This window comes from Oncorhynchus mykiss, chromosome 2 (assembly GCF_013265735.2).
Source record: "Oncorhynchus mykiss isolate Arlee chromosome 2, USDA_OmykA_1.1, whole genome shotgun sequence".
Classification (NCBI taxonomy): domain Eukaryota; kingdom Metazoa; phylum Chordata; class Actinopteri; order Salmoniformes; family Salmonidae; genus Oncorhynchus; species Oncorhynchus mykiss.
In genome coordinates this window covers 72,757,270-72,775,871 of record NC_048566.1, presented here as the reverse complement: position 1 = coordinate 72,775,871, position 18,602 = coordinate 72,757,270, and the positions used below count along the sequence as shown (strand labels likewise).

The following is an 18,602-nucleotide window of genomic DNA, read 5'->3' as shown; positions in this document are numbered from 1 at the left end:
GTAATGTCACGTTCTGACCTTTATTTCCTTTGTTTTGTCTTTATTTAGTATGGTCAGGGTGTGAGTTGGGGTGGGCAGTCCATGTTTGTGTTTCTATGTTTTTTCTATTTCTGTGTTTGACCTGATATGGTTCTCAATCAGAGGCAGCTGTTTATCGTTGTCCCTGATTGAGAACCATATTTGGGTAGCCTGGGTTTCACTGTTGGTTTGTGGGTGTTTGTTTCCGTGTGAGTGTTTGTCGCCACATGGTACTGGTTTGGTTTGGTTATTTCACGTATTCGTTTATTGTTTTTGTATTTCATAGTGTTCGGTGCTTTTCTTATTAAAATTGTCATGAACGCTTACCACGCCGCATCTTGGTCCGATCCTTACTCCTCTTCAGACGAAGAGGAGGAAATCTGCCGTTACAGGTAAGGTGCTTACCGAATTTTTGAATAATCATTCAACATGTTTCAGCTCGTCAAACAATTATTCAATTATTTTTAATGAAGCTCTGTTGTATCCCTGTAAATGAAGACAGGCAAAGAGCTTAAATTAAGTTTCTTGGAGACAAAACAACACAATTCTCTGGCAGAGTGAGAGAGAGAGAGTTCCGAACAGAGTTCCACTTTTAAGAAGCCACCCATTACTTGTGGAGTGACTGCTCTGTGTAGTTACCTGAGCTCCAGGTTTATTTTTACCCTCCCTATGTCCCTCATTCTTTAGCGGCTTCAGGAGATGGCGTTAGTTTGGCTTCATCTCTGACAAAAGATAAATGAGCTCTGGGTCTGTGGTGATCCACTATGGCTGCCAGGGGGTTCCAAAATAGCAAACTATTTTTTCATATGGGGCGAAGTGATATGGAGTGTGATGCAGTAGGCACTAACATTTACCATCTCGTAGTATGCAGGAATACATTTCATTCTTTATTTTTTTATTACTTTAAAACTTAAAGCTGTCTGTGTGCATGGGTTAAGACGGTACGTTCCATATACTTACAAAAGCCTGACAGCAACTTCAACTCAAGAAATATCATAGTGTATATCTTAGTGATGTTAAAATATGTACATGTATGCCAAATACATTCTATGTAAAAGGCTACTGGCTAAATTCAGGGATAATTACATGTCTGATATAAGGAGAGCATGTTAAGTTCCTGTGTTTCTTGTCAATTCTGTAGATTCAGGCTTTCCTAACATGCATGTGATGCGTTTATTATTTCCCCATCTACAGTAGGCTCTGTCATTATATGTAGCAATGTGTAAAAATTAGTGCCACAAATCGTTTGATAGCCTTTGGATCTTAGATGTTGTCATTAATCACCTTCATTAACGCAAACACAGAGGAGAGGAAACAGTGATGCGTTTTCATGGGGAAAATGTCCTGTGTCAACAGGAGCTCCACCAACGCTACCAGCTGAAACAAACGTTCTATTTAAATGAGGCGCTACAGAGCTGTGGAGGGGCTTTGAAGAAATGTGCTCGGCACAAACAAGTGTGAGCGGCAGCCTCTCCTGTGTTTTTAACAACCGAAACATGGCTGACACCTGATGGGTGATCAAACACAGATCCTCTCTCCCTGAATCCTCATGGGTGCTCATCTTTGTACTCTTCTCTCCACAGATGAATGTGCAGACCATGTTACTGGAACACCCCTCCACTCAATATTTACAAAAGCCACCAGACTGTCTCCATGTTCTCTGTAAAGGGAAAATTGTTCATGGCTTTTTCAGACTTTTGCCTCTGACTATAAACCTGTCTTGGCTTTAGCTGTAATGCCACCCAGCTTGTTTTGAGTCCTTCAATAAATTCTGATTTTGATGTCCTGAAGTGAGAGGTAGTCTCCTAAATCACCTCTGAGTATGAACCGCCTAAGTCAAGGTGCCTTATGGGAAATGGAAAGAGCTTGTGGAGAACTCACAGCAGCGTCTCACAGTAAGAAAGGTCAGGACGTTATTCAGGCCATAGGAGCACCTTATCCATTTCTCACTCACTCTAGTCTAGCTCCATAATGATGTATCCTTGGTGGGCTGCATGAGTACTCGTTAGAGCAGGGCTGGGCAAACTTTTTGGCTTGATGGCCACAGTGGGATTTTGAAATTCAAAATTTTTTGGGGACCGATTTGTTTGTCAATCAATTTGCAGGCCAGATAAAGGGCAGTTATTTTTTAAATATAGGTCCATTATAATTTCACATACTTTCTATGATATAAGCATGTGCATTACGATGGGAAGCAATCAGAGGAACACAGGCTGGTCGACACCCACACAGGAGATGTGCACTCCGAGGGACACTCCCTGTCACTGAGGTGAGGTGATTTATTATTTATTTTTCAATAACTCCCACCTTGCACTGGGCCCTCCTGTCAACAAACTGTGGGCACCACAAGACCCAGCTCTCTCTCTCACACACATTTAACATCTTCTTTTCTCCTTCCAGCATTGAGCCAATAGGAGTGGGAGCCTGCAGGTAACACTAATACAGCTTATTTGTACACATTTATGTTGGGTAAGTGGAACAAGGCAAAGAATGGTGGCTAGATTAAAAAGCCCTGAATGGCAGAGCTCCGGTGGTGTTGGATTGAGAGGGAGTCTGGCAGGCTCTGAACGCCTGGGCCTCCAGGCAGATGGTGAAGGCTGGGATTACATAACACCAGGTACAGCCATATGTCTCCAACACACACAAACTACTTCAGGAAACCATAGGTTCCACTCCCACTGCAGCCCAACTGAGACCAAAGGCCAAGTTTGATGCACCCTGATCCCAGACCAGGTGTTCAGCAAGTTGTTTCCTCATGCTGTCATAGTGAAGGCTGGCAGGAAGACAGACAATGCTCCAGTGTATGGAGAAGTCAATGACCATGACCACAAAGCATTACATCCAGGCGGATATTGTACAGGTGCTGTTTTGTACTGTGTCGATGAAGCCTGGTGTACTGTATAAACGAATGGTGCATATTTTCTGGATGAGTGAAGGAATTTCTATATTGTTTCTTACCTATAAAAGGAGATACTTTTTCTATGACAGACAATGAATTCCAAGATACATGAATTGGCCTTGAGATTTGAAGAAAAGATGACCCATGTCAAATAAGTGATGCCAGCTTCCTGAACTGGTTATTGATAGCGCCAGGATTTAGTAAAGAAAGCTTAGGCAATCTCTGAGCTTCTAAGATCGGAATTTTTGACTAATTTCATGGTAGATTTCCCTATTATGATACAACTGGTTTGAGCAGAGAAGGCTTAAAATACACAAACACATGCGCACACAACCCACACACCCACACACACAGAGCAAGAGATAGAGGGAGGGACTATCCATTTTAATGGGAATACTGTATTATCGGAGATCAACCATCCATGGGAAATTAGTGAAGAAGAGCAGAAATAATAGCCAATAGAGGGAATATAGGTAAACAAGGTCCTTCATCGTGCTAATCACTATAGACCCTGTATGCGTTCCTTCCCCAAACATGCTAATGGCACTGCCAACCACAACAAAGAGCGGTTTGGAAATGATTGATTACCAGAATTATATCAAGGTGACTTTCACTCAGTTCCATCAGGTTGTTCAGTTTGATCGATAATAAGGAACACACTTAACAGAGAGAGTTCTGCTGTAAGAACTCATTCATCAGTTATACCTGCAGTCATTATATTTTCCTTGGCTCTTTGAGTAACGTTTTACAGAATAGCTAAGAGTAGTACAGATACTGTATGGTAGCGTACCTGAGCAAAATGTATTTTATGGTGACTAGTTACCAGAAGTTATTTTGCGTTCATACTCTGACGTGAACTTGTGCCATGCATGGAAGGAAATATTCAAAACCCAGTGTGGATTGCATTTTCTTTCTAAATCTGACCAAAACTGCAGCACACAGAACAGCTTTGCCTGATTGCATATTGAGTCGTTTCCCCCTCCCATCCTCCTGCCTTTCTGCCTCCCGTCTTCCCATTCTCCCAGACCCTGTGTCTAAACAGCTGTGTTGGCCCTGGTCACACACTCCCCCTGTATGACTGTATGAGAGGGTCAAGCCAGCTTTAGAGATGAGAGCTCTGTATCTCTCTGTCCGCTTGGCCCAGTGCCCCTGTCTGGCCTGCACACAGAGCCCACTGTGCCTACGGGCTACAACAACACACACAAAGAGCGCCCCATGTGTGAGACCACAAATGAAAGATCAAACATCAATGTTCAACTTAGAGTCTCTGAGCAAGCTGTTTATCACAGTGAACTTAATGTGTTCCAGTTGAGAGAAGAGGATCCCCAGTGTATGCCGGTCAAGTGTGTTTTTATTGAAGTTTTTTTTTTTAAAGATCCACACAACAGGGGATGTTTTGGATTGAAAAAGAAAAGACAGCAGTGGTCTCATTCAGAAAGGATGAAACATATTTTGGGTGGTGCAGAATGGATGGTATATAAGTCTTTCATTTTCCCAAAATAAGCGTGATAAATCTGTGTCATGTATGGCTTCATTGACATCAATGTCCATATAAATGTTCCATGACAATTAAAAATTAAACTAGACTATGTCCCTGAAAGTTTCTAAGTGTGTGGTCTGACTTGACCACCTAGTGCCTCTGTCAGAACCATGGATAAAATCTAAGCCCTGACCAGGACACCCACACCAGACTAAAGAGTGGAGTGTTCACATATCAAAGATGAGAAGACAGGGCAAATCCCAGGACGTGGCAGCAAATAGCCCACTAGCCCCACCTCACCTCTCTGAGAGGCTTATGCAAACCCTGGGGGAGGGTGATGGATTTTCCCCCTTACCTACAGTGAGAGGAGCAGATGCTGGAGAAAGATTTTGATACGTCACTAGAAGTAAAATATGAGTGTGTGTGATACACTAGTTCACAGAGTGTTGAAGTTTCAATAACTTTTAACAAACTTGGAGGGCTGAGAGAAGAGATTGCTGTGTGGAGTGTCTCCCCAAGAAGGCTCAGATTTTACAAGTTAGATTTTTGTTTGTAAGTCATTTTACAAGTTAGGTCTTCGGAAAGTTAGATTTGTTGACATCGGAAGGTTAGATTTAATGACATTGTTACGGTCGTCGATGGAAGGATCGAACCAAGGTGCAGCGTGGTTAGCTTACATTTTAAATGTATTAAATGAACACCGAAAAAAACAAACAAATACAAAACAAAACGTAACATCTAGTAGGACTAAACAGCACAGTACCAAAAACAAGAACCCACCAACTACAGGTGGAAAAAAAGCTGCCTAAGTATGGTCTCCAATCAGAGACAACGATAGATAGCTGCCTCTGATTAGGAAACATACCCGGCCCACAAAGAAATAGAAAACATAGATTGCCCACCCTAGTCACACCCTAACCAAACAGAGAATAAAAATGATCTCTACGGTCAGGGTGTGACAGAGATATTGTAGATCATTGACATTTTCAGTTCTCAATGGAAATATACATTTGAAACAATAAGGCTTGTCATTACCCAATTAACTGAACTTATGTGGTACATTGCATACCTTGATCTGTACACTAAACAACAACAAAGGCCACTCAAATCAAATACCTGCATGCTGTAATTGTTAAACTGATTAGTTCATAAACAATTATTTTATTATGTTCACTGTTGTCACTCTGCATTAGGGGACATTTTAATTTCAGTTACAAAGCACAGAGGTGTACTTAAAGTTTCATAGTCTGCTAAGGCTGTGTTTACACAGGCAGCACAATTCTGATATTAGTTTCACTAACTGGGCTCCCGAGTGGCGCAGTGGTCTAAGACACTGCATCTCAGTGCAAGAGGTGTCAGGGTCAGGGTGTGACTAAGGTGGGCAATCTATGTTTTCTATTTCTTTGTTGGCCGGGTATGGTTCCCAATCAGAGACAGCTGTCTATCGTTGTCTCTAATTGGGGATCATACTTAGGCAGCCTTTTCCACCTGTAGTTGGTGGGATCTTGTTTTGAATCCAGGCTGCATCACATCCAGTCACGGTTGGGAGTCTCCTAGGGCGGTGCACAATTGGTCCAGCGTTGATCGGGTTTCGCCGGGGTAGGTCGTCATTGTAAATAAGAATTTTTTTCTTATTTAAATTGCCTAGTTACATAAACAAAAAACAGGCATTTTAACCGATCAGCTCTGAAAAAGATCTGATGTGAAAAGATCTGATAGGTTTGGATTTTAATCATTAGTTGTAATAGAGACCTGAGGGGTGCCATAGCCGAGGGGCTACACCAGAGGTTAATGGTTATCTGTAGGACGAAGGTATATGGTGGGTGCAATTAAGCTTGGAATGTACTGAGTGTAGGGAAAGTGATTACATGTGGCAGGCATTGATAAGGGGAGAGAGCCATGGATTAGTGATGAAGGGGGTCGAGGACAGGTCAGGTCACGCTAAGGGAAAATAAAAGTTATTGCCCGTATCACTTAGTTTCCTGCCTAGCAATAAAGATACAATGTTTAGCGAAAAGGAGGAGACTCCACCTGAAGTGGGCTACATATACCACAACTATTGTAAACATGTGTTTGTCTAATGCAGCTGTTTTGACCCTCTGGGAAGAATAAACTTGGTTTGAGCTTTCATAGCTTTCGTTGAGATTTTACTCTGAGAATTAGAACCGAACAGATCTGATGTGATTGTAATTCAGATGTAATGCAGAGCCATGATAAAACCATGCATTCACTGCAATCCCATTATTATACAATCATACACTAGAGTCTGGACCAAAATAAATATCGATGCAGAAAGATCAGAGAGCCAACTTGATAAATCCTATCTGTCCTGCTTACATTCCATTTGTCGAATAAGAATTGTCCTATTCACATCTATACTAATTTCTCGACTCCATTAGTGAATGCATTGTTTATTTTGAAAAGGGCATTAGACTAGAGAAGAGGAGGGAGCTGTTTAAAAATGATTGGATTTAACCAGTGGAGGTAGAGGTAGCTCTGCCGCGGTGAGTTATGGATGCCCAGCAGAGAGCCTCTTCATTAGGGGAGTGATTAAAATTGATGGGAGCCCATGAAGCTTAGGTTCCCCTGAACTCCCTGGAGCATAGCTCTCATTCTCCGCTCATTTATTTGGGACTTTGTGTTGATCAATAAAAGGTGGCTGCTGCTCACCATGGGGTCTGACTGGGGGAGACAAAACGGAGGAAAGAAAAGTGACCTGTTTTGTTGTCGAAGACAAACATTACTGTGAACAGTTCAGGCTTTAGAGAACCTTGGGGAAAACTGGCTCCAGCTTTTGTTTTCCTGTACTTGTCTTTACAGGGTCTCTCTTTTGGTCTATGTGAAACCGAGGCACTTTCTTTCAAGGCTCCCAAACACTTTCAAAAAACATATTTTCTATAAGAAATGTTTCTGTTTAGTGCGTCATTTGATTATGATTGGCTTGGTAGAGAGAAAGTACAAGTTCTTCCATGTATGCACTAATATTCATATTTTCATTTTTTAAATCAGGCGTTTAATAGGTTTGTCAGGTAAAGTTATCTTTAATAATGGTGTGTCTCTGCTCTATCAGCTATTGCAACATATTACAGTTCATCATAATTTACTAATTTAATTAGGTATTCTACGTATCCGGTTGGAAATATAAGAACTATTACAAATGTCTTCCAGTATTGATCAGACTTATTGCATTAATTCAAATGTACATTGTGGACTCCATGTGGACAGAAGGAACACACTTATGTCATTACTGAAGGGAACAGGAATACATGCATGTGTGCTGGACATGGGCCCGATATTAGGCTGAGATATTGAACTGGGTCCAGGTCCTCTTTGTCTAAGACTGTAAATGTCCAGCTCAGACCATTGGTGTAACAGAGCTGTACTGTATGGCTCAGGGCCCACTGCTCTGCTCCCCACTGTCTGCTACTCCAGGCCTGGGTTGGGCTAAACTAACTGAGATCAGAAGCTCTTTCTGAGAAAACACATGGGGATCGACTTTCAACAAAGTACAGGTGTCTATTTTATTTCTGGGTTCTAAATGTGAGCTTCATGGATTTTATTTGCAAAATAGCCAGGATTAAGTTGCAATGGACATATAAAATGACTATGAAATTAAGTACAAAGGCACTATTTACTATTTATCATGAAAGGAGACTGTTTTATCTGAATGTGGACATTTCAACCTGCCTCTGTAGCCCAGATGATCCTCAGTGAGGAATTATGTGTGAGAAGCAGTTTTGTGTTTAGACCTTTGAATCTCTACACTCTTAGAAAAACAGGTTCCAAAATGGTTCTGTGGCTGTCCTCATAGGATAACCCTTTTTGGTTCCAGGTAGAACCCTTTTTGTTTCTAGGTAGAACTCTTTTTGCATCCATGTAGAACCCTCTGCGGAAAGGGTTCTACATGGAACCCAAAAGGGGTTCTTCAAAGGGTTCTACTATACAGTAGATGCAGTAAAAAAGGTAAATCGAACTTGACCAAAACAATTGAATTGCCATGGAAACATGTGGGGGAAAGATCCTGAATCTCCTCATTGTCCCCCAGCAAAATTAGTCTACATTTAGGCTATTGTTTATGTGTATTTAACACTATGTTGAGGTGAAAATCAGAGTATGATGCTTATATGGATGTCAACCCCAACCCATGTTCATGTCATCTTAACCCATCAACTGCATTACAGTTAAAAACTACCTTGACTAGCACCACCAATTTCTGTATGCTAGCTATGCTAACCAGCTTGTATGAACGGGATTACGCATTTAGAAGTCACTTCTTCTAATCCTGAAAAGGGACAACTGGTGAAGTTTAGAGTATGTGAGAGCAGGCAAAGGGGAAGGGTTGAAATCACAACTCTGATGAGATGCTACTCCCTTCTCAGACACTGGAGAACTTTTTGATTCTTTGCACATTTTCCTAAACTCATACAAATATATCCAGAAGCTATCAATGGATTCCATATGAGCTGGTTCGATAAATAACAGTTGTAGTGACAGGAAGCAGTGTCAATCAGATGTCAGGGGTGGAAGCAGAAGTAAAATAAACATGAAACACTGAGACTAAAAAGAGAGTTATATAAAGCTCTCCTTGAAGTTCAGCATCACACCTCTTTACCCCCAGTGTGTCTGTTCTATAATGGCACAAAGTAGGGATGGGTTGATGCTGCCTTTTTCATCTCTAAGCCTTTTGTTAACATGGAGAGAGAGTGAGGGGAAGACTGAGAGAGGCAGAGAGAGAGACAGCGAGAGAGAGGAAAAGGAAGAAAAAGGTGCTGGGGATTGGACCCAGTCCCTGCACACCCAATTAAAGGAATATTCTGCTCAAAGACAGTCTGGCAACATGGGTTCTGACATTTGTCTTCCTGAGTGTTGTGATTTACGGTACCATGGAGCTAAAGGCTAAATTAGCAAGCCCCCAAACATCAGAGACCGCACAGTACTGTCTGATGGGCTGGATTTGTCAGATAGCATTGGGCAGACAGTTTGCTGCTGTCTTGTTTTCATCAGGAGCTGTTAGTATAGGCAGCTGAGCATTGTGCTTTCTCCTTTGTGAATATAGAAAGGAGCTGCTACAGCATACCAGTGGCTTTTGCATTAGGACTCTTTTAAAAGACAATGAAATGGGGCCTCCTGAGTAGCGCAGCAGTCTATGGCTGAGGCGCCACTACAGCCTGGGGTTCTATCCCAGGCTAGGTCACAGCCGGCCGTGACCGGGAAAACCATGGTTTTCTTGTGGAGGGCCGAGGGCCTGCAGGCTGACTTCGGTCGTCAGTTGGAAGGTTTTCTTCTCCGATACATTGTTGCGGCTGGCATCCAGGTTAAGTGAGCAGTGTGTCAAGAAGCAGTGCGGCTTGGCAGGGTCGTGATTCGGAGGACGCATGGCTCCCCACCTTCGCCTCTCCTGAGTCCGTAGGGAGTTGCAGTGATGAGACAAGATCGTAACTACAAAATTGGATATCACGAAAAAGGGTGTAAAAGTTAACAAAAATAAAAAGACCATGAAATAATATGTATGATATGTAATGCCCAATCCTACCATCTCTACCAGTGGATCCTGCTGAGGGGAGGATTGCTCACAATAATGGCTGGAACAGAGTGAATGGAATGGCATCAAACAAATTCAAACCGTGTGTTTGATGTATTTGCTACCATTCCATCCATTCCGCTCCAGCCATTACCACGACCCAGTCCTCCCCAATTAAGGTGCCACCAACCTCCTGTGGCCTCTACATGTGGATGTGGCAACTGCACATAGTCCTATGGTATATACGCCACTATAAATCTAAGGCTTTTTCCTTTTCATCTTTCTTGCATGAATGTAAAATTTTATGAAATTACATTTTGTGCTCTCTCATTCCAGTGTCCTATCATATCACTTATCATGGAAACCAAAATGGAGATGAAATGTTCTTCCAGTTCTTCAAATGATGAAAATATTCACAGTGAAGTGGATTCTCTGGGTCATTAGTGTAATGAGGAGAAACTACTACAGTATGAAGCAGAGCAGTAGGATGCCGGTCTCTCAACTAATGCATACATCCCCAATAAACATTATATCTCAGAACATGGTATTTTGATGGGAATGTCAACATTTCAACATATTTAAAATGAAATGTGAACTGAAAAGGGCTTTGGATAACATGAATAAAGGCAGATCATCTGGTTGTGATGGTATTCCTCCTGGGGTCTATTTAACATTTTGGATCCAATTACAGTAGCTCAACTATTACTTGAAATGATTAATACAACACTAATTTCACTTTTATTTAAAAAAAAGTGAGGATGCCACCCAGTGCTTTCATTATCACCCTCTATCTTTGATAATCACAGATATTAAACTATTTTCAAAAATTCTGTCATCCTGTTTCGAAAGGTACTTACCCAAATTGATACATCCAGACCAAAGCAGGTTTGTTAAAAAAACGATTATCCTCAGATAACCTCCATCTATTACATGTCTTACATGCTTCATCAGAACCAAAGCTCCTTGGGCAGTTCTCTCTCGAAGCAGAAAAAGCTTATTGATAGACTAGAATGGTCATATCTTTTCGACATATTGACTTGGCTCCAATTTCATGAATATGATTAAAATACTATATGCCAATCCCTCAGCTACAGTAATAACATAATAAGTAGAAGTAGCAGGCAAGGTGACGCCATCTCACCTCTGCTATTTTTATTGTCTATGGAGACCCTGGCCCAAGCAGTTCAACAATCAAATCAAATTACACCGATATCTCTCAATTCTATAGATCATGTCATCTCACTATACACTGATGAAATCTTACTTTATCTACAGTGCCTTCAGAAAGTATTTATACCCCTTGACTTATTCCACATTTTGTTGTGTTACAGCCCGAATTCAAAATGGATTAAATATTATTATTATTTTTCAATCATCTACACACAACAGCCAATAATAACAAATTGATAACATGTTTTTTAAATGTTTGCAAATTTATTGAAAATGAAATATCAGAAATATCTCATTTACGTAAGTATTCACACTCCTGAGTCAATACATGTTAAAATCACCTTTGGCAATGATTACAGCTGTGTCTTTCTTTTTTTAAATGATTATTTTTTTTAAATGTTTCATGCTTTGTCAAGTTGGTTGTTGATCATTGCTAGACAGCCATTTTCAAGTCTTGCCATAGATGTTCAAACCGATTTAAGTCAACTGTAACTAGGCCCCACAGGAACATTCAATGTCATCTTGGTAAGCAACTCCAATGCATATTTGGCCTTGTGTTTAAGGCTATTGTCCTTCTGAAAGGTGATTTTCTCTCCCAGTGTTTGTTGGAAAGCAGACTGAATCAGGTTTTGCTCTAGGACATTGCCTATGCTTAGATCTATTCAGATTCTTTATATTCTAAAAAACTCCCTAGTCTTTACGGATGACAAGCATACCCATAACATGATGCGGCCACCACCATGCCTGAAAATATGAATAGTGGTGATGTGTTGTGTTGGATTTGGCCCAGACATAGGACTTTGTATTCAGGACAGAGTTAATTTCTCATTGCAAACAGGATGCATGCTTTGGAATATTTTTATTATGTACAGGCTTCCTTTTTTTACTCTGTCATTTAGGTTAGGATTGTAACTACAATGTTGTTGATCCAGCCTCAATTTTCTCCTATCACAGCCATTAAACTCTGTAACTGTTTTAATAAAGTCACCATTGGCCTCATGTTGAAATCCCTGAGCGGTTTCTTTCCTCTCCGCAACTAAGTTAGGAAGGACACCTATATCTTTGTAGTGACTGGGTGTATAGATACACCATCCAAAGTGTAATGAATACCTTCATCGTGCTTAAATGGATATTCAACGGCTGTTGTCTTTTTTTTACCTATCTACCAGTAGGTGCACTTATTTGAGAGGCACTGGAAAACCTCCCTGGTCTTTGTGGTTGAATCTGCGTTTGAAATTCACTGCTCGACTGAGGGACCTTACAGATAATTGTATGTGTGGGGTACAGAGATGAGGTAGTCATTCAAAAATCATGTTATTATTGCACACAGAGTACAAGCAACCTATTATGTGACTTATTAAGCATAGTTTTACTCCTGTGCTAATTTAGTCTTGCAATAAAAAAGGGGTTGAATACTTACTGACTCAAGACGTTGCATCTTTTAATTTTTAATTCATTTGTAAAAATGTAAAGAAACATAATTTCACATTTACATTATGGGATATTGTGTGTGGGCCAGTGACACAAAATGTAATACATGTAATACGTTTTAAATTCGGCCTGTAACGCAACAGAATGTGGAAAAAGTCAAGGGGTATGAATCCAGTGTAGCCCAATCTCTCCCAAATGCTTTGAAGATCATAGACAAATTCAGCTCCATCTCAAGTTAAAAAATAAATCTAACCAGACCTACCCTACTGCCTCTTAAGAAAATGACATAGGACCCCATCACTACTTAAGGAATGCCACTTGTTTCTCATTTTAAATATTTAGGAATATATATATACTCACATGCCAGTTTATTAGGTACACCACCCATTCACAAAAATGGATCGCTCCTACAGACAGTGAGTTACGTGGCTTTCTATATAAAGCAGGCTGACAGGCATCGAGACATTCAGTTACTGTGCGATTTAACGTTAGAATGGGTAAAACAAGTGACCTAAGCGACGTTGAGCGTGGTATGATTGTTGGTGCCATATGCAGTATCTCAGAAACGGACGCCTCCCTGGGCTTTTCACGCAAGTCAGTGTTTAGGGTTTACAGAGAAAGGTGGGGAAAACAATAGAAATCTAGTCAGTGATATTCCTGTAGGTGAAAACAGCTTGTTGATGAGAGAGGTCGAAGGAGAACGGCAAGAATCATGCAAGCTAACAGGTGGGCCACAAACAGTCAAATAACAGCGTAATACAACAGTGGTGTGCAAAACGACATCTCAGTATGCACAACTCGCCGATCCTTGTCTTGGATGGGCTAATGCAGCAGATGACCACCCTGGATTCCACATTTCAGCTAAAAACAAGTTCAAGTGGCTCCAGAGGGCATGCAATCACCAACACTGGACTATTGAGGAGTGGAAAAACATTGCCTGAAACAGGACAGCGAGTTCAGTTTACTTGAGTGGCCTGGTCAGTCCCCAGACCTCAACCCAATAGAGCATCTTTAGGATAAGATGGAACGGGCTGCTCGCAGCAGGAATTTACCGGTGTCTAGTCTGTAGCATCTACGTGATTCAATCGCATCAGCATGGACCAACATCCCTGTGGAATGTTTCCTAATAACTGTCCCGTGAGTGTATATTTCCTTCTTTTGATAAAACCATTGCCAAAAACTTCAACAAATCAATTAAATCGGACATCAGTATATGTACATGTTCTAATGGCAAGCTGGTAAACATCGATTTCAGGTGGGAGAGAGGTCGTGGGTGGATGGATGATATGACGTTGGGAACTGGGGGAAATGGGTTTGAGAGGAATACTTTTTTTTGTTTTTGTTTTTGCCCTGCCGAAAAAGTATTTCAAAAATGTTGATAGTGTTCTTTATCTTTGTATACATTTCTCAGATGTTTTTTTGTGGCGTCCCACAGGTAAAAGAAAATATAAAATGTGAAATGAAAATATAACTTAATACATGAAGATATCTGTATGAATATGACTTTGAATGATATACCTGTACCTGTAACCCCCCCCCCCCCTTCTGAATGAAGGATTAACTAAATAAAAAGTTGATCACAAAAAATGATGTGACGTTGATAGTAAACTTTTTTTTTATCTCAATTTTATTTCAATTATTGCAGTAAAAAAAACACAAGGTTGAATACTATTTAACGACTAACCAGATATATCCAGATATGAAGCTTTCATCTCCTGTCAATGCCATGTCTCTATGCCTCTGCCTCTGATTCGAAATATGTAGGCACAGACAAATGTGTACACACACACACACACACACACACACACAACTTTCACTGTCATTGGCACACACACCCCCATACAAACACATATAAAGCAACAACCCACAAGGACAACTAGCTAAACTCCAGAGCCAGAGTAGTGTAAAGTTAGAGGATAGTAGTCCACCCCAGCAGCCAGTGGGAAAGCGTGCTCTCACAAGGTGAGCTGATGCTGAAGGAGAGGAGAAGGCAGCCTTACGGTCAGCAGGGAGTGAGTGGGCCTCAGGGAGAAGCTCTTAACTTCTGTCAGGTACAAATAACCACACCATTTTTCACCTCCTGATTTTTAACTGAGAAAATCACTCCGGTCCCTAGTCATATGAACTCTACACACATGCCATGAGTCAATTCTAACTCTGACAGAAAAGAGTTGGCCATAACCTGACAATTCTATCTTTTTTCACACAAAGAGGATTTATGACCAGAGAATTTGTTTTTCTTTGTAGTTTTTCATGTCTTTAGGATACACATTGACTATGTAATGTTAAGCAATTTACTTTGCATGTCTGTGTTTGTATGGACAGTAGTTATGGGTTGTATGGATGGGAAATAATAATTACCAACAGCAGCTACAGTAGTCCTTTAATGTAGAATGTTTATCACGTTTTACTGTCATCATGACATCATATAAAAAAAAAACAGATTTTCGTTCGATTACATACATAGTAAATATCTAACCACATATTATGAATTCACTTGTTTTGTTGGTTGTTTCTGAGTTTGCCTATGTCACTCATGAAATTAAGTATGACTGTCAGGAATGTAAAGCTAGCTGCCTGTACAGAAGCACTTATAAAATCAAATCTAAACATTTATTTATAGTAAATTCAATGATTTGCTATTGTCAAGTTGCTGCTAGGTGGTGCTGTTCAGTAGCATTGTTTCATTCAAAGGAGGGAGACACAAAGTTCCATATACAGATAACTATGATAGTCTATACATCATCCTTGACATATCTCCGCTATTCTGAAACAGTATATACTATACAGTACATGCTGTGTTGGTTGTGTATCATATTTTCATGTTAAAATTCACGAACCTTTGACTGCATAGTTGTCTCCTGTGAGATTGGAGTTGGCAGAACTCTCTGATGTCTTGTGCACCCAGGAGGCCCAGCACATTCATCCTGTACTGTACTGAATGTCTGAGTGTACGTGCCCCGTGCCAGAGTACTCCACCATATATCACATCATTTAACACTTTGAACTGCCACAAACGTGTCACTCTGCCTCTCTCCTGATACCACGATTTGTCAGATTGAAATCATAAATACAATCATTCCCCCAACGCTGGGTCTTTATTCTGTCAACTGTTTCAATCCGCTGCCGTGCCTTCATTTCCTACACATGAATAAGTGAAACATCATTAATATGTCTCTTTCATTAAGGCCTGGCACTTCACACTGCACTAAATCATCAAGAGGAAGATTATTTGTCGTGCATCTATGTTTGGAGGGGAACCATTCTGATGTCCGATTTTGTAAAGGATCCCCCTACTGACATATTACACATTGCAGAGGATATTTTCTGTACAGTTGTTTTTGATTTGGGTTTGGATTTAATCTCTTGAACCTTTGGTTGAATCTTTACACCTTCACTTGATCAATATGTTTTAAGGAAATAACCCGCATTTTCCATGGCAAAGAAAGATCAGTTACTTCTGGAATGAGATGAAAACTGCCCAAACTCAAGTTCACTGGAGAGGCGTTATTGATGGGCCGATGGGACTAAGTAAATAAGTCATTTTTTTTACAAAAACAGGCACTCCCAAGACATTCTGAAAAAGAGAGTTCTTCAGTCTCAGAGGCTATTCTATTGTCTGATAAACTTTATATCTGAAGGGTGTCCTGTCTGGTGTCTCTAGTGTCTTCCTCCGGTGTTCTCCTGATTTGAAATATTGCCTCGCATAATGAGGGAGAAAAATAGAGCAGTGGTGCACCCCTGAGCTGGTGTCAGCTTAATCAATCATTTTTAAACACAGGGAGAGAGGCAGCCATGTAGCACTGCCCGCCTCACATCCGCCACATCCTTCCCCTGCTCCAGTCGATGACAGCGGCATAATTCATTAGAACTCAAAAATTAAACCAGCAGCATCAAACTCGTCCTTGCATCTTTTGTTTAAACAGGGGGTGGGGAGGATGTGCATGTGTCCATCTGTGCTTGCGTGCATACTCGTGGGGGGGGGGGAGCCTCAGATTACCCTCATGTACATACAGCACTTTCAAATTCAAGTTTTCTTGGTTTGCCTATCGAACTTGGGAAGGAGAGAGATGTTGGAGTAAGGTTCGCGGGGTTACATTGCAGTGGGTCATGAGGTTATGAATTTTGGAGGACACCAGGCTGAGCAGAAGGAGAGTGGTTTGGCCTAATCTCAGGCCAGTGAGAGATTCTTTCTTCCTTTCCCTGAAAATATTTTCTTTCCACAATGTCCTTGTGGTTAGATCATGCAGAGCTTTGAGCTTCAAATCTTTAGCTTTTTAATACTAACAAATTAATCTCTTACATGACCAAAGTAACAATGTTTTTCTATTTCACTTTTGGATATTCTGCAATTATCCTGATATGAGGGAGTATATGCAGTTTGTATCAACTGCTTTGGTGTAGATAATTTGATTTCCAGCTGTCCATATATTCTATGATATTTGCTCTGAAATTACAGATGAATCAAATGTGGTTTGTTAACTAGTATTTTGTTAGTAGGTTTGATTCTCTATTGTTGTGGTTAGAGAGACCTCTAAATACACCCGTTCATGTTGAAGTGACACCAAAGGCTATATGACTTGTCAGTGAATTTCAATTAAACCTAATCTGTAATGAGTTCTGACTGAATTCCCCCATCCCATTTGGCATAGCAAAACCAAAACTAGGTGTTGCATAATGCCTAATATAGACAACGTCACTTTTCACAGTGGTTTGATTGAGTGACATTAAACAATGAAAATAAAGTATATTAGTGATGGAAGTGTTTGACCTTTGGTATGCATTGTAGCCTTAGGTTGACAGGAGTTCAACTGGAAAGATACACAGGCATTGCCAATGATGTTGTTACGTTATCACACATTTTTTCAAACTTGAGACTCGGGGCTGAGCCATGCAAATGACCATAAATTGCCAATAAAGTAGAATGACTCACATAAGGTATGATTTGGTGTGAGGTCAGTCTCTGTCGAGAGACACTCTAAACAAATTAGGGAGCATTATTGTGAAATTCTTATTTGACACAAATCAAGATAAGACCATTTTTGTTGTTGATTATTTTTTTCTCCGTTGGCTACGTACTTTTAGTCAAACCTGTATAAGATCACAGTTCCAGTGTTTCTGTGTTGGGGAAACACTGGAACTGCGATCTAGCAGATATCTTGAATAAAACAATATTTTTGAAAGATACATTTTATTGTATACAAAAGGCAATGGTAATAGCTGATGATTGTGATGAATAATAACATGAGGGGTTATTATTATAATTATTATTTTTTTAAATCACCTTTATTTAACCAGGTTGGCAAGTTGAGAACAAGTTCTCATTTACAATTGCGATCTGGCCAAGATAAAGCAAAGCAGTTCGACACATACAACAACACAGAGTTACACATGGAGTAAAACAAACATACAGTCAATAATACAGTAGAAAAATAAGTCTATATACAATGTGAGCAAATTATGTGAGATAAGGAAGGTAAAGGCAAAAAAGGCCATGGTGGCAAAGTAAATACAATGTAGCAAGTAAAACACTGGAATGGTAGATTTGCAGTGGAAGAATGTGCAAAGTAGAGATAGAAATAATGGGGTGCAAAGGAGCAAAATAAATAAATAAATACAGTAGAGGGAGAGGAAGTTGTTTGGGCTAAATTATAGATGGGCTATGTACAGGTGCAGTAATCTGTGAGCTGCTCTGACAGCTGGTGCTTAAAGCTAGTGAGGGAGATAAGTGCTTCCAGTTTCAGAGATTTTTGTAGTTCGTTCCAGTCATTGGCAGCAGAGAACTGGAAGGAGAGGAGGCCAAAGGAAGAATTGGTTTTGGGGGTGACCAGAGAGAAACAGTGGGGAGAACAAGTATTTGATACACTGATGATTTTGCAGGTTTTCCTACTTACAAAGCATGTAGAGTTCTGTCATTTTTATCATAGGTACACTTCAACTGTGAGAGACGGAATCTAAAACAAAAATCCAGAAAATCACATTGTATGATTTTTAAGTAATTAATTAGCATTTTATTTATTTGATCAAATACTTCTCCCCACTGTATACCTGCTGGAGCGCGTGCTACAGGTGGGTGCTGCTAT

At 40.4% G+C, this 18,602-nt stretch overlaps 1 long non-coding RNA gene across 1 annotated transcript; it reads left to right on the top strand.

Moving 5' to 3' along the window:
* The first annotated feature begins 222 nt into the window (after positions 1-222).
* On the top strand, positions 223-1,808 carry LOC118937294. The gene is made up of 3 exons (XR_005034538.1): positions 223-410; positions 1,375-1,475; positions 1,602-1,808. It is a non-coding gene; the product is annotated as an uncharacterized LOC118937294 (long non-coding RNA).
* Positions 1,809-18,602: the final 16,794 nt, after the last annotated feature.